At 39.0% G+C, this 26,122-nt stretch overlaps 1 protein-coding gene across 1 annotated transcript in view; it reads left to right on the plus strand.

The window, feature by feature from the left end:
• LOC122788756 (extracellular calcium-sensing receptor-like) overlaps window positions 1–26,122 on the plus strand; it is a 144,216-nt gene that overhangs the window by 18,965 nt on the left and 99,129 nt on the right. The gene's annotated exons all lie outside the window — the stretch shown is intronic.

Below are 26,122 nucleotides of genomic sequence, written 5' to 3' on the forward strand. Positions count from 1 at the left end.
AGGCAGGAGTGGTGCATACTGACATGTGTTCACACTGAGAACTGCAACTTCCAGATATGTCTGGTCCACTGGTGTTTGCAGACATGGCCTTCATGTTCTACACAGGAGTGGGGGGCACACCTGACTGTTACTCTATGTGTACGTTGGATGGGGGGGCACACCTGACACTTGTACTGCCATGACATTTGCTAGGACTGTACTGGTAAGTCAGGTATTCCATTTCAGTCTGTAGTCTTACCTATCCTGCTGGCTAGGGCTTACCAGTGTAGTACAGATCCGAGCTTTGTTTATCTACATATTAGTGTCTGACTTCCTAGCCTTCACAACTTACACCCGACTGCTTGGCCTGCTGCAGTCTGTTTGTGTAGAACTGGGGGAGGGGGTTAACCATAGGGCACATTCAGAGGCCATAGTACAGAATTTGTTTGTGTTTGTCTTCACTTGTCCTGCTGGCTGAGACTGTTGCTGGGTATGTGATCGTTCCTGACTGGTATGTGTGGCTCTTATTGACACCCCTGTCACTCAGGCCATTTCCTGCAGTGGGTTTTATCCCCTGTGTAGTACTGGCTACTATGGTGACTCCAGTATGTGTTACAGATCTCATGCTGCCACTATGGGTGTCTACTCTCTGCTGCCTTGACATGTAGCCACCCAATTCCCTTGCATGTTCACATCCATACCATAGCTACAGGTAAAAGCACATTCTACTCCATTTGACAATTGGTAGGATGGTTGACTTACATTGAGGGTGTGCCGGACTTGAGGATGGTGCTGGAGGGCTGCCTATGTCGGATGCACATAGTACACTCCCTATACATGGTTGGGCACAGGTAGTGTCATGTTTGGTATCCCTTTTACTGTCTGTGCGAGTCAGAGAAAGGTGTCATTTCCTGGGGCCCTACTGTATCAGTGCATATGCTATGCATTGCCTCTTTGCCAAGGCCAGGGCATACTGGGCATGCCCCCTTCTGCCTACTGGAGCAGGTTCAGGTTGTTCCTCCTCCGAGTCACTCTGTACCTGTACAAGCCTTGGCATTTGTGAGGGGCTGTGTAGCCCTGCCCCATGCTGTTCCTGCTGCAGCTGTTTCCACAGGATCATATTGTGTAGCATAGCACATACCATTACTATTTGGGTACATGTAGCTGGTGAATACTGTAGGGCTCCACCAGATGTGTCCAGACACTGGAACCGTGACCTAAACATCCCAAACACACGCTCTATTATATGTCTGGCCTGTGCGTGTACATCATTATGGCATTGTTGTTCAGGTGTGTGTACATTTCTGATGGGTGTCATCAGCCATGGCTCCAGTGGGTACCCAGCATCCCCCACTAAGTGACCGTAGGGGATGCCCACATCGGCAAATCTGTGGTACAGCTGCGTCAGTTGCCATATGTGTGAATCATCATAGCTTCCAGGGCAGCCAGCACACACATTCAGTATAATGCCCCGAACATCACATATGACCTGGCATTTGATGGAGGGGATGCCCCTGTAGTTGATGTAGTCCCTACCCTACTCACCAGGTGGTGCTTTGATGCATAAGTGAGTGCAGTCTATAGCACCCACTACCCCAGGGTACTTAACTATTTGGTGGAAAAGACGCATATTGCGGGTCAACACCTCACGTGTATTGAGGAAATATATGTGCTCACTGGCATGTGTTGACATGACATCCAGGAACTGGTGGAATACTCTGGATGCTGATGCCTGTGAGATGCCCATATTATCCCCAGTTGTTGTTTGGGAGATACATGTGGCTAGTATACTTAGGCCTACACATACCTTGGTATCCACTGGGATGGGTTCCCCTCAGCCAGTGTGGTGTGTCAGGTGTGACCTGCACAGCTCACCGATTTGCTGTAGGAGGTATCTGTCCACCCTGTAGCGCTCCACTATCTCCAGCTCATGTAGCCCCTAGTAGGTTACCCTGGGTCTGTACACTGTTCTCTGTCTCCTCACTGTGGGTTGTTTGGCAGCATTGACATCCTCACCACCCTCAGCCTCTTGCATATGTTGTTCTATGTTGCCTGCTGCAGCCCTTCTCATTTTGTAGGTTTGGTTTTAAAATTTCCCCACTTGTATACACCGGTGGTGTAGAGTGTGGAAAAACCGGGGGGGGGGGTAGATGTTTGCTTGGTTTATAGTGGTGTTCTGGCCTGGGCTGGTCTGCTTCCTGTGTGATTAGCTGATTCTGATGCATTTCACCTGCCAGCTCCACTAGTTCTCCTTGATTACCTTCCTACTGCTGTTTTCCCTTCCCATTGCCTCCCTTTTTAGGCGTGTGTGCGCGCCGCACAAACGGAGTGCTCAAATGTGCACAGAGCTGCTTTTTCCTGGTTTAACTTCCTTTTTCTTCCTGTACAACCCGGTGTGCGGCGCAGACACCCGTTTACACTTTATAAAGAGTGCTAGGCAGGTTTAGACACACCCCTAGCTTAGCTGTGCTACGCTAGGAGTAATCCCGAGCGACAGGTCTCCAATCCACTTACAGTATGCCTGACACTCACACCCATGATGTCACCTATATCCTAGTCTTGCACCCAGCTATTTATACTCTTACACTCTTGGGGCCTGCCTCACACCCTGGGAAAATCTGGGATTCACTAACCCTTCCTTCATTTGCATAGGATTGCCTGCTAATGCATAGTTACATGTCCCACACTGAGCCTCCCCCCCTTAGCAACCATTACTCACTGGCCAGGTTGTCTTCTGACTGCCATTGACTTGCATGGCAGAATACTGATTTTAGTTAGAATGCTTATTTTAGGTTTAGTTTATTAATTTCCCCCTGATCCTGTTTGCTCATCACTGCTCTATGCTTAACCAAGTGAGCTCGGCGAAAAGAAAATTAAAGGTTGTTTATTTTTTTTTTTTACATTTTGCAATGCCAATGGCTTTCTACTTGGACATTGGCATGCTTCCTCAATGATATGCAGCCTTTATTTGGAGCTGTCATAGCTCCGTTTTGTAGATTGCAGAACTATACTCGGTTACTAACCGAGTACATTTCTGCACACTGCACTCATCCTGCACGGACGCCTGCCAGCTTCCTGGATCGCATATTACCCTCATCTGCATGATCTTCACCTGCAAATGAGGGTAATTTGCATACAGGAGCTTGGTCTGTGCAGGATTAGCCTAAGAGCTCACGTGCACTTCCTGGGAGCTTGTTCCTGAATCGCACGTCAGCCATATTGACAAAAATAGCTCTTAAACTAATCCTGCACGCTATAAAGGGCTTCATAAATCCGGGGTAGATTATGTTGGGGAAGTACATGTTTTTCTGACTGATTTAGAAAAAGGTTTTGTTGGAGTTAATATTTTCCTTTATATGGGGTTCAAGAATGACTTAGATTAAAAGAGGTGTTTTGTATTGTAGAAAAGAAGAGGATGGAGTTTAAATAATTCTGTAGTGCATTTAGCTTCTCTTGTATTGGAGTATGAACAAATTCCAGGTTGAAAAAAACATAGTCAGAAAAGTCTTCTGGGAAATATTTTCAAAAAATGAGAAGGGATATCTTGATAAGAAGAAAATTCCCATTTTCATTTAATTAGAAGATGAAACATTATGCAATTGAAAAAGTGGAAACGAATGGTACAAAAAATAAAGGCAAATGTTATTATATAAACATCTGGAAAGCTGAAAATGGAAAAATTAAAGAAGTTATTAAAGAAAGAAAGAAGATTAGCATTTAAGAATATTTCACAGATTTAAGAATTTTTATGGAGACTTATGATTAAAAAGCTACCTTTCAAGGCAAGTATGAAACATAAGCAAAAAGATGAAAAATTATGTGATAGTTGGAAGAAACTATGGAACATTTCCTTTTAGACTGTAAAAAGGTTGAAGTTAAATTAATATGTTATGATTAGTTCAAAGCAGTATTAAAATGGATATAAACAGAATTGTGTATAGTTATTGTGAACATGCAACAAAAGCAGAAGTGGATAGAATTGATAGAATAATAGTTTTGTGTGGAATATATGGAAAATGAGATGTCAAGTACTTTTGTATAATCAAATGTGGAATATGACTGTATTGCTAAAGAATATTAAAAATATTAAAATATTAAATAATAAATAATAAATATTTAAATAAAAAATAATAAATAATAAATATAAATAAATATAAATAATATATTATAATAATTTATAAATAATAAATAATAAATAATAAATAATAAATATTAAATCATATTAAAATATTACAGTTAAAAGGGTGGGGAATAAATGTTTTTGAGATTCATTATTTTTGAAGACATTATGAATATTTCTACAAGTTAATTGATTTGTAAATGTTGAATGTGAAAATAATAAATAGTAAATAGTAATAAAGTCCTCCTACTCATTCAATATGGGATGTTTTGCATTTACCTGTTACCACCAATTCAAATAGATGGGACCACAATTTGATAATTCATACTCAGGAGTACAGCACCCCCCAAGCTCATTGCAAAGTCAGCGATGTAATTGCCTGGAATAGAACTCACAGCCTTCTGGTCTTCCAGCACCAAAGGTTCATAGATTCATAGGAGGTTACTAGGCTACTGGCACAAGGATCATTTTAAGCCTAGCCTATTACAGCCATTATACTTCAAGAGAAAAAGTCTAGTCAGTGCCTAAGATTATTATTAGTAATGACTGCCATGTCCAAGGGGATGTGGGAGCTATTCCGACCAGAAATATGTGGTTTCCCATCCATTCATCCAGGCTCTTTTTGAACAGAGTTATAGAGGTGCTCTGCTTAACATGAACTGGTAGCCTATTCCAGAGAAGTGGCAACATCTGTGAGATGAATTTGTCTCTCCAGTATGTCCTATTTAAATCTCAGGCCAGATTTAGGTCATTGGAGAGGGTAATTCTAGTCCCATTTGACTTACAGATGTGCAACAGCTTCATCAGGTTTAGGTCAGAGAGTGCTCTGTAAGTCAGGCACAAGTCTCCCCTAAGCAGCCTATATGCTACTGAGTACAACGACAAAGACTTCAGTCTGTCCGTGTAGGGCATGCGCTGAAGACCCTGGATGTTCTTAATTACAAATCTCTGGGGTCTCTCCAGTTGCTGCAGGTGCCTGGTACAGTACAGCACATACCAAAGTGAGCATGATACTCAATTATGGGTCTGATAAGGGGTGACTATAGGGGGATTATAACCTATTTTGCTCTTAAGGCTATGCCTTTGCTAATCAAATGTGCGACATAGAATGCCTTTCTTACTACAGTGGACACATGGTGGTCAAAGTTTAGGTCACAGTCTACTTGTGTGCCCAAATCCCTCACTACAGCATTTGTACTTAAGGTATTGTTGTTTATTTGATAGGTAGTAGGGACATTGCTTTTACTGAAGGGAATGATGATGCATTTTTTGCATTTAGTTTGAGTCCATGGCTTTGGCACCAATCGTTGGTTTGTGTAAGCCCCTCTTGGAGTACACTGACATCATTTGGGGAGTAAACGATCATGTCAAGTTTGCAGTTGTCAGTAGACATGGTCAGCCACAGCCCCTTTGTTTTGGCCTGAACTTCCAAGAAGTAAATACCAAACAAAAGAGGGCCCAGTACTGACCATTGTGGAACCCCACTGGTGACAGGTCTGCTGGTTGAGGTGGAGTCACCCACTTTGATAGCATGTGTATGGTTAGTGAGTCAAGTTTCGACCAACCTAACAACAAAGGGGTTGACATTTAGGTTGGTGAGTTTGTCAATAATGCCTGAATGGGGGATTGTGTCAATGCCCTTCACCAAGTCCAGATATGCTGTGTGCACAGATTTGCCCTCATCTGTGGCTCTGGTCACATTTTTGAAGTCTGCTAGCTTTAACAGGCATGACTGACCCTTTATAAAGCCAAACCAGGATGGATCAAGGGTTTTGATGTCACTAATTTATTTATTTATGAGGTCCATGATGATATGTTCCATGGCCTTGCAGATAGGACTGGTCAGGCTTATAGGTCTATAATTCCCTGGATCTGTTGCTAAGCTACCCTTGTGGAGGGGGATAACAGCCACAGTTTTCCATTCAGCTGGGACAAATCCTGTATTTAGGCTGTGGTTAAATAGGGTGCCTAAGGGGGTTGCTAATTCCTGTTTTAGTTTCTTTAGAATGCAGCCTGGGATGCCATCAGGACCCATAGAGGCTGTGTTTTTTTGCCTTAGGCAGAGCTTTGATGACCTGTTTTTTTTAGATATATAGGGAGGGAGACCTATTGAAGGTATGGTTTGTGATGTGTTTGGAGGGCATAAAGGGGAAAAAATGTTGCCAAACCTGTCCACTAGTATGCTAGCAATTTCTGCAGGATCAGTGTGTGTGGTATAATTTGTTACTAGTTCAGCTCACGTCTGGATCCTACCTTTTAAACAATAGATGTAGCTGAAGAAAGCCTTATAGTTATCTTTAGCTGTGTTTGCTAAATTTTTCTCGAAGTTGCTCTTAAAGGACTTTATAAGTTGTCTTATTTGTTTATTTAGGCTTAGGAGGGTACTTTTCCAGTGCTGGTACCTCCCTTTGGTATTCTTAGACAACAGCTTCTTACTCTTGTTGTATAGTTTATTTATGTGAGATGTCCACCAGGGTGGCTTGTTTTTTCTTGAGATTCAAAAAAAATTTTTGCCAAACCTGTCCACTAGTATGCTAGCAATTTCTGCAAGATCAGTGTGTGTGGTATCATTTGTTACTAGTTCAGTTGAGATTCAAAAAAAATGTTGCCAAACCTGTCCACTAGTATGCTAGCAATTTCTGCAGGATCAGTGTGTGTGGTATCATTTGTTACTAGTTCAGCTCACGTCTGGGTCCTACCTTTTAAACAATGGATGTAGCTGAAGAAAGCCTTATAGTTATCTTTAGCTGTGTTTGCTAATTTTTTCTCGAAGTTGCCCTTAAAGGACTTTATAAGTTGTCTTATTTGTTTATTTAGGCTTAGGAGGGTACTTTTCCAGTGCTGGTACCTCCCTTTGGTATTCTTAGACAACAGCTTCTTACACTTGTTGTATAGTTTATTTATGTGAGATGTCCACCAGGGTGGCTTGTTTTTTCTTGAGATTCTTACTTTGGTCCTATCGGGCACAGACAAGTCCATACATTTGTATAAGTGTTGGTACAGGGCATCAGAGTATACTTTAGTATAGTTGCAACGACCATCTATGGGGACTGGGGCTTGGAAATAATTTATACCAACCCCTAGGAAGGTATATTCAGCTTTGGTTATATTTTTAAATCTGACTTCACCTCTGATTGGTTCTGGAGTTGGCGCTACTTTAAAAGTGACTGACTTATGATCGGATTTTACTAATGAGGGTCCTATGTTTATGGTAGTGCAGTGGTCTCTCATATTGGTGAGAACCACGTCAAGTATATCTGAGCTCTTCGTAGGATTTTGCACAATTTGTTCAAGGACATTTGAGTTAACAAAGTCAAGAAACGTTTGTGCAAGTAAGCTGGGGCTTGTATAGGTTTCCCAGTTGATGATAGGATAGTTAAAATCCCCCATGACAAGACTGTTAGTTTGTATTTTGACTGACTCAAGTAAAGGGAAATAAACCACATGAGCATCTTGGTTCATGGAGGGGAACTTGTAATAGCAATGACTTGAAGGGGGTCTTATCCATGATAATCTGAACTTGGAGTAGATCCATACAGTTATCTTGTCTAAACTGTCTGAAGGAGTATTTATCTTTAATGTAGATAGATACTCCACCACCTTTGGTTCTCACACTTTCATTTTGCGGTCTGAAGGTGTAGAAAGCATTATAAGCTTGCAAGGCTGGGGTACTCTTTCTGGCCTTGAATCAGGTTTCTGTGACTGCACAAATGTCTACATCATCTAAGAAAATGAATGCTTCCAGAGATTGCAGCTTTTGGTTTAAATTCCTAGCATTCAGCAGCATAACCCTTATTTTGTTTGTGCTGGATATTTTCACGTTGGAAGTTTTGTTTTTGAGACCTTGCCCTAAAAAAGCACTATAGAGGAGGCAAGAGCCTTAGCCAGAAGCTGAAAGCCCAGAGGTGCCAGGTGCAGACCATCTCTGGCAAAGCAGCCAAGTCTATCAACCATGTCATCCCAGGCTGACAGAAACTGGACCCCCTTGAATGACACCAGAAACTAAGCCAATTATTAATGTCAATCATTTTTTTTCCTTAGCGGCATCATTCTAGGTGAGGGAAAAATGCTACTCAAGGCTAGGTACATACCTGCCTAGGACATATATTCAGAGAGCTCAGTCATGTCTCTCTTCATGTAGTTCAGTGAGGTATGTCTCAAGTCGTTCACACCAACATGAACTATGACTGAGTCATAACATTACTTGTTGGATGACTTGAGTGCATGTGTGATCTGACAAATCCTGTCAATGTAATTGAACTGAGCAAAAGCTTAAACAGTGCACAATCCAAAGCTTTAAGTCTCCTCCCCAACACAGACTCTGTGGTTCAGCAAACTGTTAATGTTTAATTTATGTTAAGTTATTAAACACTACTACTGTTTGTGAAAGGTTGCATGCACACCACTGCTCTGAACTCTCACTGTACTCCTTCCCCTATTTCAACTGTCCCCACTTAGCTGATCTTCCATGCCACTTACTCTGCTAACAGTAGTTGATCCCACTTATTACTGTAATCTCATCTGCCTCAGTATTTAAGTTTACTACCTGACACCTCTTTCCCTTTAAACTTTAGAAGCAGACACTGTATGCATCTCCCTGCTTAAGCTTAGCCACTGAATTGACAAACCACTACCTTTATCTTTAGTGATTGTTTTCTTCTGGCTGCTGCATTTTCTGCCTCAGCCCCACTATGCTCAGGTTCACTCTGCTCCCCTACCCAGCCCCCAATTCCCATCTGACCCACTACACCCACATTTAACTGCAGCTAACCACACCCTCCAATTTATTCTCCAATCAAAAACCACTATCTAACCACTCCCTCCAATTTCAATCACATCCAATCAAATACTGCGACACATCCTCCATCCCCCAACATCTCATACTCACTCAACCTTCTAAACCCATACTAACATCCACTTTTATCCATCCTCTTCCAAAAGCCAATAACTTCTTACCAAACTCTTTCCCTCACTTTGCATTACTACAAACATTACTACCAATACACATATAACTCCTTAAGCCACACTCTTCATTACTACCAATACACAGATAACTCCTTAACCCTCCAACTGCAACTTCTCCCTACCATCACTCTACTATCACCCCCACTACAGCCCGTCCCTCTTCTTCTCCCCTACCACTTTCTTCTATCTAATATCAGGTCCACATCTTTCCTACTTCTAATACATCTCTCCCTTGCTGCATCACATCATAATTGGCCCACCCTACATCACCCTACATTACCAATCTAACCTGTGCACACACCTCCACATACAATGTCTACCTCTCCTCTACTCACACACCTAAAATATATATCTCTTCACATTGTTACCCTCACCTTCCTTATATCAGTCTACAGTGTAACAGCATACCAAAACCTGCACAATAACTACTCCTGCAACTCCACCTTCACAAATCCTTAGCCCCACCAAAACTCCCATAGTAACTGCAAAATCGCCTCCAACCTCTATAATACACCTGTATAGGTTACTACCCATACAAATGCTTTCAAACCCATTCCAAATCTCAATCTCTTTTCAGGCACTTTTCAGGAACAACAAACTCATAACTAAGCTCAATAAAGTACTATTACACTTTGTTTCACAAGTAAAACTTTGTGGCAACATCCACCCTAATCCTGACCCCAAATATGCTCAAAACAACCCATCCCTCCTATCTCTTTCCCTTGTTCTGGTATTCCTGCTCTCCCAAAAGGCTGTAACCTCTTCCTACTTAACATGAACATAAGAAGCATAGTAAATAAAGTCCATAAGCTCCACACTTGCCTATCCACATCACACTTACTGAAACCTGGCTAAAATCTTACATAAAGAGCAATGAAATTATTCCCCCAGGATACAACACACACAGATGCGACAGACAAAACAAGTGCAGAGGTGGAATAGCTATAATTTTTAAGCAAAACCTAAAATTAGAACTTTTGAAAATAAACATTCCTGAATTCTCTAATGTTGAAACTGTATGTACCAACTCGTAATTACTAACAACAGACATCTAACAGTACTTGCTACTTATATTCCTCCCCGAAATAATGCAAACACAATAGAGGACATGTTTCACTGGTTATCTTACACTTTCACACAAGAAACCATCATAATGGTCAGCTTCAATGCCGATTGGTACTCCTACAACTCCGATAACTCTATCAATTTCATTAACCTGCATGGCTTTTCACAAGTAATTCAAAATGTTACACAAACAGATAAAACTGCCAAAAGGCAATCAATACTTGACTGGACCCTAACCAATAAACCTTGTCTAGCTTTCCAATCTAGCTGCCGCCCTAATAGTATAAGTGATCATCTCCACACCTACTTACTCAGACACCATCTTAATCCCCCCCCCCCCGACAATCCTCCTTCCATCTAATTCATAACAAAAAGACTTTAAATGCACAAACATTTATTTCACTTTTACAACTCTGTGACTGGTCACCACTCAAAACTCTTCTTGTCGATATTGCCGTTCAATATTTCAACTCCACCTTCCTTGATATGCTAAATAGGCTAGCTCCATGCAGAACTACCAGAATAAAATCCAACTATGCTCCTTAGTTAATAAAAGATATTAAAATTTTTCTCAAAGAAAGAGACAAAGCTTGTGCACTCTGACACTCCACAAAAAATCAAACTAACCATAATCAATACAAACAACTTCGTAATAAAGCCAAGTCCCAAGTTAAACTGGACAAAAAAACATACTGTACAATAATACAGCAACAGCACCTCAAGAATTCCAAAATATTCTGGTCAACTGTAAATAAACTCCTTCATCCTGGTCAAACATCCACCCCTTCTCCTTCTACCACTAATAACACCAGCAGTATTGCAGGACAATTCAACTCTTTCTTTACAAACTCCATTCAATTGCTTTCCAAGTATAATCTTAACAAACCTTCAACCATCCCAGATCTTTCCAATGAAACCAGTGACAAACTCTCACCATAATAAAATTACTCTCCAAACTTAAATCCACAACCCTTGCTGCAAACAACCTACCCACAGAACTCCTAAAAATAGCAGCTGCTGCCATAGCCTACTCCATCTGCAATCTGATCAACTGCTCTATCTCTGAACACTATATTCCCTCAATCTGGAAAATATCTTACATCATTCCGTTCCACAAAGGTGGCACCTCCACCGAATTCTCAAACTATAGACCTATTGCTATCTTAACACCCCTTTCCAAAATACAAGAAACATGTATTCACTTGCAGCTCTTAAACTACCTTCTATCTAACAACTTCTTATCCAATAAACAACACAGTTTCTGCCCTTACCACAGTAGCACCACTGCCTACTAAATTTCACTAACACTATAAACCAACTTAGAAATAATGGGAAACTTGTGTCCTCCATCTTTTTGGATCTATTCAAATCCTTTGATACTGTTTCCCACCACAAATTTCTTCATGAACTTTCCATCCTAAAACTTAGCTACTCTTCTCTAGCATGGTTCCACAGCTACCTGTCTGGCCAACAACAAGCTGTCAAATGGCAACAAGAACTATCTAATCTATTACCTGTCAACATGGAGGTTCTAGCCTACGTCCCCTACTTTTTACTATTTTCACGAACCAGCTCCATACATCTACTCCTCTAGCCTGCATAGTTCAATACGCAGATGACTATTACTCTTATTTGTGCTGTACCATCCCTAAAACAACTTATCACCATAACTCAACAACCCTTCACAGATGTTGAATCATGGCTATCTGATTAGCACCTGATTCTAAACCCATTCAAAACTAAATTAATGCTCTTTCACCCCAGCAAATCACATGACCCCCAACCCCAATCCAAATGCACTCCTCAAACAACACTATTATATCAGCTGCATCCCAAACTAAACTATTAGGGGTTTTAATCAACAATAAATTGAAATTCAACTTACAACTATCTCACTACTTCAAAAAGACACATGTTAAACTAGGCTCACTGTACAGAAACAAGCCTTTCCTAACTGACTGATGTAGACAGTCAGTAGCCAGAATCACTACTAATCCCCCACATACAGATTTCACCACTGCTATGCCTTACATCAACAAACTGGTTAGAACTACCCCATTACCTAACTGTCACTCACCTGTCTACTGCCCACAGATTGGTACACTAACCTGAAGAAATCCCTGTCTTTCAACATATGCTTCAGCCTTATACTAACACTTGCCTACTTCGCTCCTCACACAAATCTTTATTACAGGTCTCCAAATCCAATAATAAAGCCGGAGACTCTCTCTACTCTAACTACATATCCAAAATATGGAATACTATCCCTCAGTCCATCATTATTACTACCAACCAAACTCACTTTAAAAAACAACTAAGAGTCTTCCTTACTAACAATTGGCTCTGCACCTGCACCAGTCCTGGTTAAATATATCAGCTCATCATCTTTCTCTTTAACCATCCTCCTTCCACCATATGTAACCTACTTACTTTTATTCAACCTCCTGTCCCCCTCCACATCTGTAACAATTCCTCCCTTCTTGCTCCTATTCTCCAGCTCACCTTAATACCTCACCTTGCCCTCCATCTCCTATTATTCCCCCTCATCTTACATATCTGTCATCAATCACCACTCCCCCACCTTCATACCTGTAAATATTTCCTTCACAGTTTTATATAATTGTCTTGTATACTTATTTTTCTTTAACAAAACCAACTTGCTTTGCAATCATTTAATGACTATAATTCAGTCATCTTTCTATGATAAATTTAACCTGTAGTGATTAGGATGTGTCTAATTTGTACCTCCAATTATTTTTTTGTAACTTCTTTTGATATGATTGAAGAATTTTGTATTACTAAATTTTGTATTGATCTGTGGAACTTTTCTCCCCAGGCCTCCTCTGAAAATGGGTTTTCTCTTAGTTGGACTATCCCAGTAAACAAATATTAAATAAATAAATACATAAATAAATAAATAAAATGAAATAGGGCATATGTTTTAGAGTCCTCTTCAAGTTTAACAAAGTTAAAAAGTCCAATATTTCCAGGTTTTCTTGTTCTATCATGTTTCACAAATATAATTAATGCTTTGTAATCCCACATTTATTTGTCAAGTTTTCAATTTGCTGGTTTTATTCCTGTTTATCTCCATCTTCCAAATCCAGTCTTTGCTTCATTTCCATTGTACTCTTGGTTCTTTTAATCAAGTCTTGTTTTTTTTCTGTCTCTCAAGCATTTTCCATTGAAACATTGAGAAGCATTTCAATGGTATAGACTCTCTGTGATCTTTTTTCAACAGAAGAACAAGAAGCAGAATCTTCTTCTGTTTCGCAGCTCACTTTTTGTTGGACAAACTTTTGTATTTCCTCCTTAGCATGTTCTGCATCAAAAATGATTTTGTCCCTCCTGGAAAGAATATTCTGAAGATACCAAGAACAAAAGGTGCTAGAGAACAAACAAACAACTGGAAACCAAGATGGAAAGACAAAATAATGGAATAATCCAAGGCAAAAATTTTACAAATATCTGAATTTTGAAGAACCTGTTTGTAGTGAACAGAACTGGCGGTTATTCAGGGCAATTCAGATATTTGTAAAATATTAGGTAAAAACACTTTTGTTGAAAAGAATCATTTTAATATTATGACACCACTAGTGTTTCAATTAATACATTTCTATAGGTCCTTACATTTCTGTTGTTTCTTTGACAGAACTATTGAAGTTCCAGGATCTGTTAATTGTTGTACCCAGGGGTCATTTATATAGCAATTTGTTCAACATGTCCAGCATATTATGTTGGAATGATAAAGATTCGTATAAGAGAGCATCTTTATAGTATTAAAACGAAAGATGAAACTAATGCTCTTTAAACATTCTTTAGTTTGCTGTACCTTTAAGAAATTTTGTTTTCTATCTTGGAAGTTTGCCATAAGGATATGAGAGATGGTGATTTTATCCAGGACTCAATGAGTCCATCAATGTAAAGTGTTTTTAAAGCATCGAAAAGATGAAGACATAAACAGCTTAATTGGTTAATCAGTACCAAGTTGTTTTTAAATGTCAATTGTTTAATTGATTTTATATTTGTTTGCAAGTATTTAAGGAGTTTGTACATGTTGAATTTTATTCTGATGAAATAAATAAATATTCTGAAGATAGCTGGGTAAGCTGTTTGAATCTCATGTCTGCTTCTCGACATTCCCTGATTAGTGGAATAAATGTACTCCTCTTCTGCCTGGTGTACATTGAGTAATCATTTCCCAAAACACTCTCTTTCCCACTTTTAGTACCTTGTCCTTCTGCCACAATTTTGTCAGAATCAACTCCTTCTGCTTGTAGGATTGCATCTTTACTATTAAAAGTCTAGGTTGCTTTCTCATGGCCAAGTTTGGAGCACACAGATGATGTGCCCTTTGAATTAACAGCGTCTGCTGTGGAATACCAGTCCAGTTGCTTATTTGTGCTTTCATAAAATTAATACAGTTTGTTCCTTCCAGCTTCTCTGGTACTGCAGAAAATCTCAGGTTTTCCCTACATGCTCTGTCCTCTAATTCTATTATTTTTTGAAACATCTTTTCCTGAGCAGTCTCATATTCAGCCAGCCTTTTCTTCATTTTGACATCTGTTTTTTGCAGCTTTATCACCTCATTTGAATATCTGTTTAAAGCTTCTTCCATTTTTCCAGTCTTTTGTTATTTGAGTTGATATACTCCTTCAGTGTTGCATTTATATTAATCATCTATTTGTGCATTTGACTTATTATCCCTCTCGGTTATTGGAAGTCAAGTCATGTACCAAAGCTGGAGCTTGCACTGCTTTTTGCTGAGCAGCTACAGAATTCTTCTTAGTTAGTGTTTTTTCCTCACATTTTGTGGTTTATTTTCTTCCAGGTTCTCTTAATTTCATTTTTGCTGACATCCAGGCAGTGCACTTACTAGCAAGTTATTGAAATTTACCCAGAAATATGAGTTTACTGGCTCTCTTCTGAGTTTCTGTTTTCACACTGGGAGAGCTGAAATTAAGCTGTTACTCAATGTGCAGCCATCTTGGAAATCCAGGCCATACCACTCTTGGCATGATTCTTATAAATATGGCCATCTCTTGTATTACTCCTCTGGTATTTCCTTTTCCAGTGATCTTTTCTTTTAAACTCCTAAAAGCCCTTAGAGCAAACCCCACTGAATTTAAGGAGTACAAACATGCAACCTCAACCTATTCTATGATAAAATATCACAATTCACTCACGACTGTACTACCCCTGATGTTGAAGCAACAGCAAGCTTCACTAAAGAATTCTACACCCAGTTACTTATTTATTTATTTTCATTTGGAACATTAGTGTGATCCTCGATAGTACAGTATTAAAATGATAGTATCATACTGAAGTGGTTTACATTACAAAAAAGCATATCAAATCAAAGTTCCTACCAGAACAAAGCATTAAAGAAAATTCAAAACTAAACCACCCTGGTGATCTGCTATCATAAATAAACTGTAAAGCAACAGAAAGAAACTTCTTAAATTATATATCATATACAAAACTCCTTTTCTCAAGGAGAATAAAAAATTTACAAAATTTTATTTATTTATTTTTACATTTGTTAACTGGGTTAGTCTGACTGGGCCCAGAGAGCCCTTTTTCAGTGGAGACCCGAGGAGAAAATCTCCAGGAAAGTAATTAAAAAATAGGAAAACATAACGATTCAAGCTGTAAGATACTTAACAGTACAAAAACAGAGAGACATATATAATACGAATATATATACAAGGCAAAAGTACAGTATTTTGAGAATGCAGTAACAATATGTTTGAGAAATTTGGTTAGCATTAAGTTATTTACAAGGAATATGCAATACCTAAAATAAAAAAAAAATCAGAGTAACATCATGGCATAGTACAACTAAGATGCATTTAATAGCATAGGTACTAACTGCAGAGAGAGTAATATATGTAGACAGTTTATGTAGATACCAGGCAGAAATGTTAATTGAGAGAAGAAGAAAAATTCATTAGGTAAATTCCTGACAAGTGCATATCCATGCATGTTGGAAATTAATTTTTAGTTGCTTTTTGAATTCGTCACTTTTGGTAGTGGAGCAAAGGGATAATAGAACTTTGTTCCATGAGTATGCAATTGAATGACTATAAAGTATTTTTCCAATATTTTGTTTTGCTTGGTCACCTGCAGAAGGTTTTGTTGTGTGCTTCTGGGGTCACAATTGGGTGTGTAGGGTGTAATTATGGATGCAAGGGCAGGGCAGGAGTTGGGGCTATTTTGCATGCTGTGTGCAATTTGTAGTTGTGATATTTGAAGCATGTGGGAGAGCTCAGGCCATCTTAATATTTTCAGGAATATACAGTGATGGGATTTGTAGTTATTACTGGCTGCAAATCTTGCTATCTTGTTATAGGTGGTTTCTAGTTTGGTTAAGAGATTATTTTGGATGTTAGTAAGTATGGGAGCAGCATATAGCAGGGATGTTAGAATAAATGTTTGAGCCAGTATAGGTCTAGATTTGTTAGGTATATATTTGTTGTTGCAGTATAGAAGACCTAGTTTTTTACTGGACTTTTTGATACAGTTTAAGATATGTAGGTCGAATTTTAATTGGTTGTCTATAGTAACGCCAAGCAACCTGGTGTTTGAGTCGGTGGTGATAATTGTATCTAAGGATGAGATGGTAAAGTTGTCTTTAGCTGGATTGAGTTTTTTTTGGAAGGAAAAGGAGAAGCTTGATCTTTTTGGGGTTAAGAATCAGGTTGTTTTCAGTTAGCCATTGTTCTGCTAGGTGCAGAGATTGTTGAGCAACAGTGTGGAGATTTGTATATTGTCAGAGGTGTTAATGATTGTGGAATCATCTACATACTGTATTATGGTAGAGTGAGGGCAGAAGACATGGAGGTTATTTGTAAATGTATTAAAAAGTAGGGGGCCCAGGACAGAACCCTAAGTAACCCCGGTCTTAAGACAGAAAGGGGAGAAGGATGTTTGCCATCTGATGGACTGATATCTGTTTGAGAAGTAGCTTTTAAACCAGGAGGTAGTGGAGGTAGAGAGTTGTAGGTTGGAAAGTTTGCTTAGGAGGATGGGATGGGAAACGGTATCAAATGCTTTGGATAGGTCAAGGAATAGAGCTGATACAAGTTTATTATTATCTCTGGCTTAAGCAATGTTGTGTGTGAAAGATAGGAGGGCAGTGGTAGTACTGTGCGAGGGTCAGAAACCGTGCTGTGTGGGTGTAATTAGGTTTGCCTGTAAGAGGTGGTTTAGTATAGCAATAACCGCCGCTTGGGTATGTTTATTTACCCCACCGTTTGTGGTTTGGTCCCGAGGGACCAAACAAAGCCAACCGTAAATTTAGCATTACCCACACCCAGAAGTGGTTATACCATGACATTATTTAAGAAAAGAAACTATTACTTTTCTTAAATAATGGCATAGTATAATGCCTGTTTACTGCCCTTCCGCAGATGTCTTGGCATCCGGCGTAGTTCTGATGTACTGCGCGCAGTACATCAGAGTTGAAGCAACGGAGAAAGCAAGATCTCCGCTGCTTTTTGTCTCGCTATGTTAAATTAGTTTAACAAACCGAGAAAGTTTTAAAATAAGCAACGGACATCTCCATGTTAAACTCATTTAACATAGCAAAAGCAACGGAGATCTTGTTTAAACACTGCCTCGCTATGTTAAATGGGTTTAACATAGTGAGACAGCTTTAAAATAAGCAACGGAGATCTCCGCTGCTTATTTTAAAGCTCTCTCTATGTTAAACCCATTTAACATAGCGACAGTGTTTAAAGAGTTATACTAATGGAAAAAGTCCGGGCGGACCTTTTTCATTAGTATAACTCGATTTACAACGGGCACGCTGGCCAATCAGCGTGCACGTTTTGGGGGGATCATGGTATAATATTTGTCTATGTATACATTTTTCCAGTATCTTGGATTAGGGGGATAATATGGCAATAGGCCTGTAATTTGAGGGTTCTGTAGAATTTCCTCCCTTGTGGAGGGGTATTAAAAATAATTTTTCCAGATATCTGGTACTGTATTTTCTTGGATGTATCTATTGATACATCTGGAGACTTTCTCCCTGGGCCTCCGCTGAAAATTGGCTTTGTTCCAAGTCAGACTTTCCCAGTTAACAAATGTTAAATAAATAAGTAAATAAAATAAAAAAAATAATACATATAGATACAGGGTATGCTATGGATTCAGCTGCATGTTTGAGTAATAATGTTGGGAGTTTGCCGGCTGATGGGGAACAGAATTTGAGTTTGTTAAGAAGTGATCAGATGAAGGAAGTTGCTATGGGTGCTAGGGAGAACAAGGGAAGAGATGACGTGGGAGGTGAAGTCTTTAAATTAAGAGTTTCTGGTTTAGTAAGCTTTTCTATTATTTCGATTAAAAAGTTGTTAAGTAGGCTTACAGTTTCATTAGAAGGTTTGTTAGGGAAGGTGTTTGGTGAAGAGGGGTTCCCTGGAGATAGTAGTTTGTTTATTGAGTGCCAGAATTTCTTCTGGGTGGAATGTGGGTTGCTCACAGATTTTTGATAAAAATGTTTTTTGTCAGTAGGACCTGCTTTTTTTGTTTGGTTGCAAAGCTGTTTATATAAGTTCAGGTGGAACGTTGAGTTGTTATTTTTTTTCCATGCTGTCCAGGCACTGTCTCTCTTGTTCATAAGTGATCGAGTTGCCTGGTTTAGCCATGGTGCATAATTACATTTTAGCCTAATTTTTCTACTGGGAGCCAGGGTGTTAAGAGTTTCTAGGAATAAATTGTTTAATGTTTCAACAGCCTCCTTAAGGGGTAATGTGTCTAGGAATGAACAGTTTACAGTGGACAGTAATTCATTTATGGTGACAGGGTTGTAGTTTTTAAGGTTACGAGACTCTTTGTATTGGTGGCTCTTGTTAAGATTGGGAGAGTGTCTTACTACTGAGGTAGAGAGGTGGTCACTAAGGGAGCTAGGTAGGGTGGAAGGGTTATGATAGCACTGGGGGTTGGATACTAATATCCTGTCGATAACCGAACCATTCTGGGAATTTTTTGCTGGTACATGGGTGAGGTGATCAGCTGGGTAAAGCCATAAAGGTTTATAGAGTAGCTAGGGATGCACTATTAACATGGTTCCGAAAAACAAAACAAAACTGAAAACGCTAACAGGTCCACTAAAGGAGTTTATGCTTATTTAGCTAAACGTGCTGTGAGATTACTGGTGACTACATAGGATTTTGGAATTGATTTCTTCATTTAATGTTTGATTACTTCCATTTTTTTTAAATTTTTGATATATTACTGTTAGTTTTATTTTATATTTTCAGAATGTATTCCTTTTCCATTTACTGAGTGAAAAGAAATTAAATCTAGCTAATTAGTGGGAGGTGCTGAGAAGTGTATTTTCTTATTTAGCTACAAGTACTGTTTGATTATTGCTGATGTTTGTATATTGTCATAAATTTCATGAATTTCTAAATATCTCGACAACCCTGTAGCATGACAGAACTAACTGCTTACCCTCATATGAAAGCTAGAAGCTGGATGAACAAAATGCTGCTGACAGAATATGTGTAACAAGTGATTGCTGAGATACCGTAAGTTGTTTACAAAATATTACAAACTTAATAGTTACTGTTTTTAATGTGACTTATAACATCCAGTTTAAACCTAGAACCTATAGTACTACTATAAAATAGTTTGTATTGAAGAGTTTGACATTTTTACTTTTTTGGTACCCCCTGTGGTTCTAGAGCTATAAACATTTGCTTGAAATGTGAGGACATAATAAGATTGTGTCAGCAAAACTTAGGCAAACTTTCAGATCTTCATTGGGGGGAATGAGTTAAATGCTACTTCTCAGGAAAGAACTTGAGGGTAGTGCTATACCTCTCAACTGTACAGATTTTCACAGAATGTCCACATTTTTGCCTCATATTTTTGGTCTGTTACTCATAAAAATTGTGTTTTTTTGACAAATCACTGGGATGATCTAAAGATTAAAGTCACTAAATAATTACATGTATTTGATTTTCAGACTTCATATCTTCCAGAAAATGCATGCTAACGCAAATTCTTAGTCTAACAACTTTCTAAGTGTATAAGAGCAATATTTAAAATGTGTCTCTATGTTTAGACCTTTGTTCCCCCCATTTTGTTGGGCTTTGTCTAGATTTCTTGCGGTAAGAGGTTGAGAGGTGTGGTTAGTGCTACTCTTTTGCTGTTGGTGAGAGAAGAATTAAAGGGTCATTGATTCCTAGCAGTGTGTAGCTGTGTTGAAACCAGAACTATCTCCACTACCAGACAGGTATCACCACCAGTAATCATCTCCAAACCTCATAGGTGCTACTCTCCCTTCAGGCCACATTAATAAGCACCTGGATTTGCACTTTCCAGCTGTCTCAGTTGCCACCTTGAAATGGACATCCTGAGACAATGTAACAATTGTTTCATAGACAGCTACCTACTACTTAAACAATCTGATGTAGTGTCTGAGAGATGTTGTTCTACAATGTTATTGGAGGTGAAGTTCTCACATAAAGCCACTACAAACAGCAAACATGTTGTCAGTAACACATAACACCACAATATATTTGCTACTCACAGTACAGACCAAACACATAAGCCTGCATATGCTGAGGCTCTTAAAAGTAACCTGCTAAACTACAAAGGCCTCCTAAATGTAAACTGAGGAAACATGTACTCTCAGCATACTCACAGACACTCAACTTAGGCAGTGCCCACCATGAAAGACTCACAGCGTCTCAACTCAAAAGCTCATAAGGCAAACCTCTATACAATCCAACATCTTAATCATAGATGACTCCATAGTGATACACAATGGTGCAGCACATACCAGGCTGAGTAAGGAGAGGGTCACTGTTAGTTGCCTATCGGGGTGCAGAGATTTGCCACATCACACATGCAGTCACATCCTTGGACCGCAAAGTACACATATGGCACAGTTATAGTACATATGTGAGTAAATAACTTGAGACATACCTCCTGGTCTATATAAAGAGAGATATGATGGAGCTCTCAGAATTTGTGACCCAGGCAAGTATGTCCCTAACACTGAGCAGCATTTTACCATCACTGAGAATTATGTCACAATATGAAAAAAAAAGATTATTGACTTTAACAATTGACTTAGCTTCTGATGTCATTCAAGGAGGGTCCAATATATAACAGCCTGGGAGGAGAAAATGGACAGTTCTAACAGCTTTGCCCAGGAATTCCTGCACCTGTCTCCACAAGGATTTTGTATATTAGTTAAAGTCTTGTCCACCCCAAGAGTACCTTTTTAGACAATGTCAGTCATCATAAGCTTCCAGCTTAACAAAACAGAATACAGATAACATAAAGAACTGCTGCTCAATGACAGGAGTATAAACAAAAAAAATAACTCAGTCCCTACAGGCATTGCTTATCCTGGAATGCATCAGTATATGTATCATAGAGGAAATCTGGTTAAGGATTATTAAAAAAAGGTCAGCTATTTAAAGGCAGTTACAAGCAATGGTGGGAGGGTCCAGGGGAGCCGACTGGAGGAAAATCTGGGAGATGGAAAAACTGGGAGCCAGTCCCAAAACATAGAGGTTAGTTCCTTATTTGAATTGTCCTGAAAGATCTGTGAGGGTTAACCAGCTGTGCAGCCTGTGGAACTTCATTCTTAGTTAAAAGTTTTTTTTATTTTTATTTTCAATGAACAGAAAATGACAACACAACATGAGCTACCACCATATAACTATGTTAAAGAAAACACTTTCTCTTGAGCTTCATCGGGTCCATCTAACAGGCAGGTTTGTAGAGGGTCTATATTATATTATCAAAAAGGCAGGTTAGCGAACGGCACTTACATGCTCTGGACACAGTGTGAACTACCTCCTAACATGCACTAACATGTCCAGGGCAGGAATATGCTACAAACTCAGATAAAATCAGGTAAATGAGCCAATACAGTGATATAGCACTATACAGATGAGATATAACAATATCAAATAATGAAAATTAGTTTACACAGTATATATTGAAAAAACAAAGTAACCAGGAGCAATTAAATATTGCAACTACAAGGAGCCTTTTAATTGTGCATCCTTGACCAATACCCCTTTAAATATGGGCATTGATTTGCTTCTGCCTAATAGTAAGTATACAGATGATAACACACAGTATGACAATTAAAATGAGGAATTTTGTTGGTTTGGGCATGTGCTGAGGAGAGATGCTGAGTATATTGGGAAAAAGATGCTAAGGATGAAGCTACCAGGTAACAGGAAAAGAGGAAGGCCTAAGATAAGGTTTATGGATGTGGTGAGAGAGGACATGCAGGTGGTTGGTGTGACAGAGCAAGATGCAGGGGACTGGAAGAAATGGAAACAGATGATCCGCTGTGGCGACCCCTAACGGGAACAGCCGAAAGACGATGATGAATAAGGTAGAATAGTATCATTACTTAATGCACTTTGTCTAACTCTGCTGCACTGCCAGTGTTGGAGATGGGTGTGGGGAGATATCAGAGTAGCTTTTTTTTTTCACTTTCAGTAGCTACTGTATACTCCAGGTCAGTATACCATAAAGATCAATTCAAACATTTCTTCAATTATCCATGCACTAAAAAGGATTTATATAACTTTGAGACAGAGAACTGAGATGAAATTAAAGTTGCTGGAATGGACAAGAGAGGTTACAAAACAAACTGAGCATACTCTATGGGTAAACATTATGGTGGCCTTATTAAATAAATCAGTATCATGGTGTGTATAGATGCACAAGACTTGAATAACAATTCTGAAGGGAATCATGTCCATTAAAGTACTTCTGAGGATATTTTTCCATGATGTCTGTAGATTGATATGTGTGTATATACTTTTAAGAAACTATCCAAGGGCTTGCATGAGTGTATACATACTGAGCACGTGCAAGTCTGACTGCCATTTTGAAGTTAGCTGTTGAGATGTAAGCATGTATGTATGTAAGCTGTGTCTGTTAACTAGTTTGTTCATATTTAGAGATGCTGCTCTCCATCCTGATTGGTTTGTAAGTATTAAAGCATCTGAACGAAACCCCACGCCTTCTTGTTTTATGTATTAGAGGCAAACGAGTGACATGGTATCAGAAGCAGCATATCTAAAAGGACATAGAGCCAGTAGTGGCATGCCTAAAGGACATGGTATCAGAAATGAATATCCGAAGGGGCATGAAGTCAGAAACGGCTTGGCTAAAATGACTTAAGACACTTATTTAGATGTTGGCGGAATATACAAGAATGGATCATTCCCAAAATGTGCATACATTGTAAAACAGGTCAGAAACAAATTTTACATATTATAACTTGCTCAGCACTATTTCTTTTCACATAAAATGAAACAGGGCATACAGAACATTCTAAATAATATTCACATAAGCAGATATGTACGATACTGATAAAAATATTCAAATTACTATGGAAAATGGTTGAAATAAAGTCCGTATTGTATAAAATGAATAAAATAAAGGGAAACGTCAGAATTTTTGCAAAGCATATGTATTTTTCGTATTAAGCAAAGATATCTGAGTTATCAGAATTGTGTAAAGTGTTCACATGCCTGTGCAGTGTTACAATAAAGTTATTTTGCAAAAGTACAGCCATTACAGGGCATATTTCACAGAATACAGCCATTTCAGAGCATATTTTGCAAAGCACAGGATTTTGAAGAGTTTGTTATGCATTTGAGTATTATTACAAGTTCACAGAACAGTTTGTTCATGCATAATTACAAGGGCCATATTTTCAGTGCGTTTGTGTATACCCTTTGGGCATGACAGATGGATTTCGATAACCCAGTGCACTTGTGTTTGACAGTAATATTGCTAAGAACTGGAGAGTATTTGAACAAGAGTACAACATTTTCATACAGGCTGCATTTTCTGATAAAGATGTCTGTAGAAAGGCATTTATTCTACTTAATTTAGATGGGTCAGAAGCTATAGAAAGGGAGCGTTCATTTGTGTATGCACCTGCTATCTATGCTGGAGAGGGGGAAAACCATCATATTGTTGTACCGGTTGAGTCAAGGGAGGACCCAGAGTGCTTAAAACATAAATTTACAGAAATGTGTAATCCCCAAACAAATGTTACAATGGAAAGGCACTTATTTTACACGAGGGATCAAAAGTCTGGTGAAACTTTTGCAGCATATATAGCTGACCTGAGAAATAGTGCTAAAACATGCAGATATAGTGACTTAAGGGATGAGTTTATAAAGGACAGACTTGTGTGTGGTATAAAAGATGATGCTGTCAGAAAGATTTTGCTTCGTGACAGTGCAGCTGTAGCATTGTTGCCTCACAGCAAGAGGTTCTCCCGTTCAATTCTCAGCTGGAGCGCCTTCTGTGTGGAGTCTGCATGTCCCCCCGCAGTCAAGTGGTATTCAAAAGACATGCGTGAATGGGCGTGCCTTCGTTGAAGGTTGAGCATTGAGCTGGCACCTTGGCACTGTGAAAATCTACTGCCAATCATTAGCGGACCGGAGTTCTGCTGTGGCGACCCCTAACCGGGAAAAGCCAAAGGAGCAACAACAGTGATTTAACTTTTAAATAAGGCCATTGAGATTTGTCAGAAATATGAGCGCACAGAAAAGCACACAAATATGCTTACAAATGAGAGCAGCTCAAGAAGGCACAGCGATAAAGCTCATATTGATAATTTGCAGCATGTGGTTAAAAAAAACAGCAACTTTAACCCCTGCAGCACTCACTGGTAAATTACAGAACTTTCTAGCAAGTTCTAAGGTAAACTCTGGAAGTCGCACAGTCTCAGTGAAGCATAAGAGTGAGTCAGCAAACTCAAAGCATGAGCCCCAACCTATTTTCATTGCCAACTTTTGCAATTGTGGTGGAAGTCATGAATCTAAAAGGTAAAAATGTTCAGCTTTTGGTCAGCAATGTCACAAATGTAATAAATGGAATCATTTCAAAAGGTAAATCAAAAAGCCCACATTCTTTTATCAAACGGGAACATTATAAGAAACAAGTTAATCAGTTAGACAGTGGCAGTGCTACTCTTTATGTTGATGGTGTGTCGGTGCTTCATGAAACAGTCAGTGCAGCAGATTTAAGGGCAAAGAATGAAGTATTTTGTACTGTTCAGATAAATGGCAAACCCACAGTCCTCAAGGTTGACACAGGTTCCAAGTACAATGTTATGTCTGCAGAAACATTTGCTAGAGTGTGTAAAAGTGAAAGGCTTGATTTGGCAAGGTGTGCAAAGCTTGTTGCTTATGGTGGTGAAGACATTCAAACTGAAGGCTCAATAGTGTTTTCATGTTACTTTGCTGGAAGAAACTATGACTTATTTTATGTGGTCAAGAGGCACGTTCAGTCATTATTAGGGCTCAGAGACAGTTTGAAAATGGGACTGCTTTTATTTAATAAGGAAGTCCACCAAGTTAGCTTAAAAGACCACTACTCTAATTTTGCTCAGCACATTTTTTCTACCTATGCTGATCTGTTCCGAGACAAACTAGTCAAACTTCCAGTTGTGTACACCATGAAGTTAGACCCAGAGGTCAGTCCTGTTATCAGGCCAGCACGTAAAGTTCCAAAAGCCATGCAGGACAGAGTCAAAACTGAGTTAGATAAAATGGCGCAACAAGGTGTGATTTGTCCAGTTGAAACTCCAACTGAATGGGTATCATCCATGCTGGTAGCTCATAAGAAAAGCGCAGATGACATCAGAATATGTATTGACCCATGAGATTTGAACAAAGTGCTAAAAAGATCTCATCATCCAATGCGCACAGTTGAAGAAGTCACAGGCTTAATGCCACTATTTTTTCTTTCTTAGATGCAAAGAGCTCATTTTGACAAATTCAGCTCGATAAAAAATCATCATTGCTCACTACTTTCAGTACTCTGTTCGGCAGGTACAGATTTTTGAGAATGCCATTTGCAATAAATACTGCAAGTGAAGTCTTTCAGTGTGTAATGGAGCAAATTTTTTTCTGGGTATCCTTGTGCAATTTTAGTAGATGACATACTGATAGGAGGCTGTGATGAAGCTGAACATGACAG

The sequence above is a fragment of the Protopterus annectens genome, chromosome 14.part0, assembly GCF_019279795.1.
Source record: "Protopterus annectens isolate FY-2018-M chromosome 14.part0, PAN1.0, whole genome shotgun sequence".
Classification (NCBI taxonomy): Eukaryota; Metazoa; Chordata; order Ceratodontiformes; family Protopteridae; genus Protopterus; species Protopterus annectens.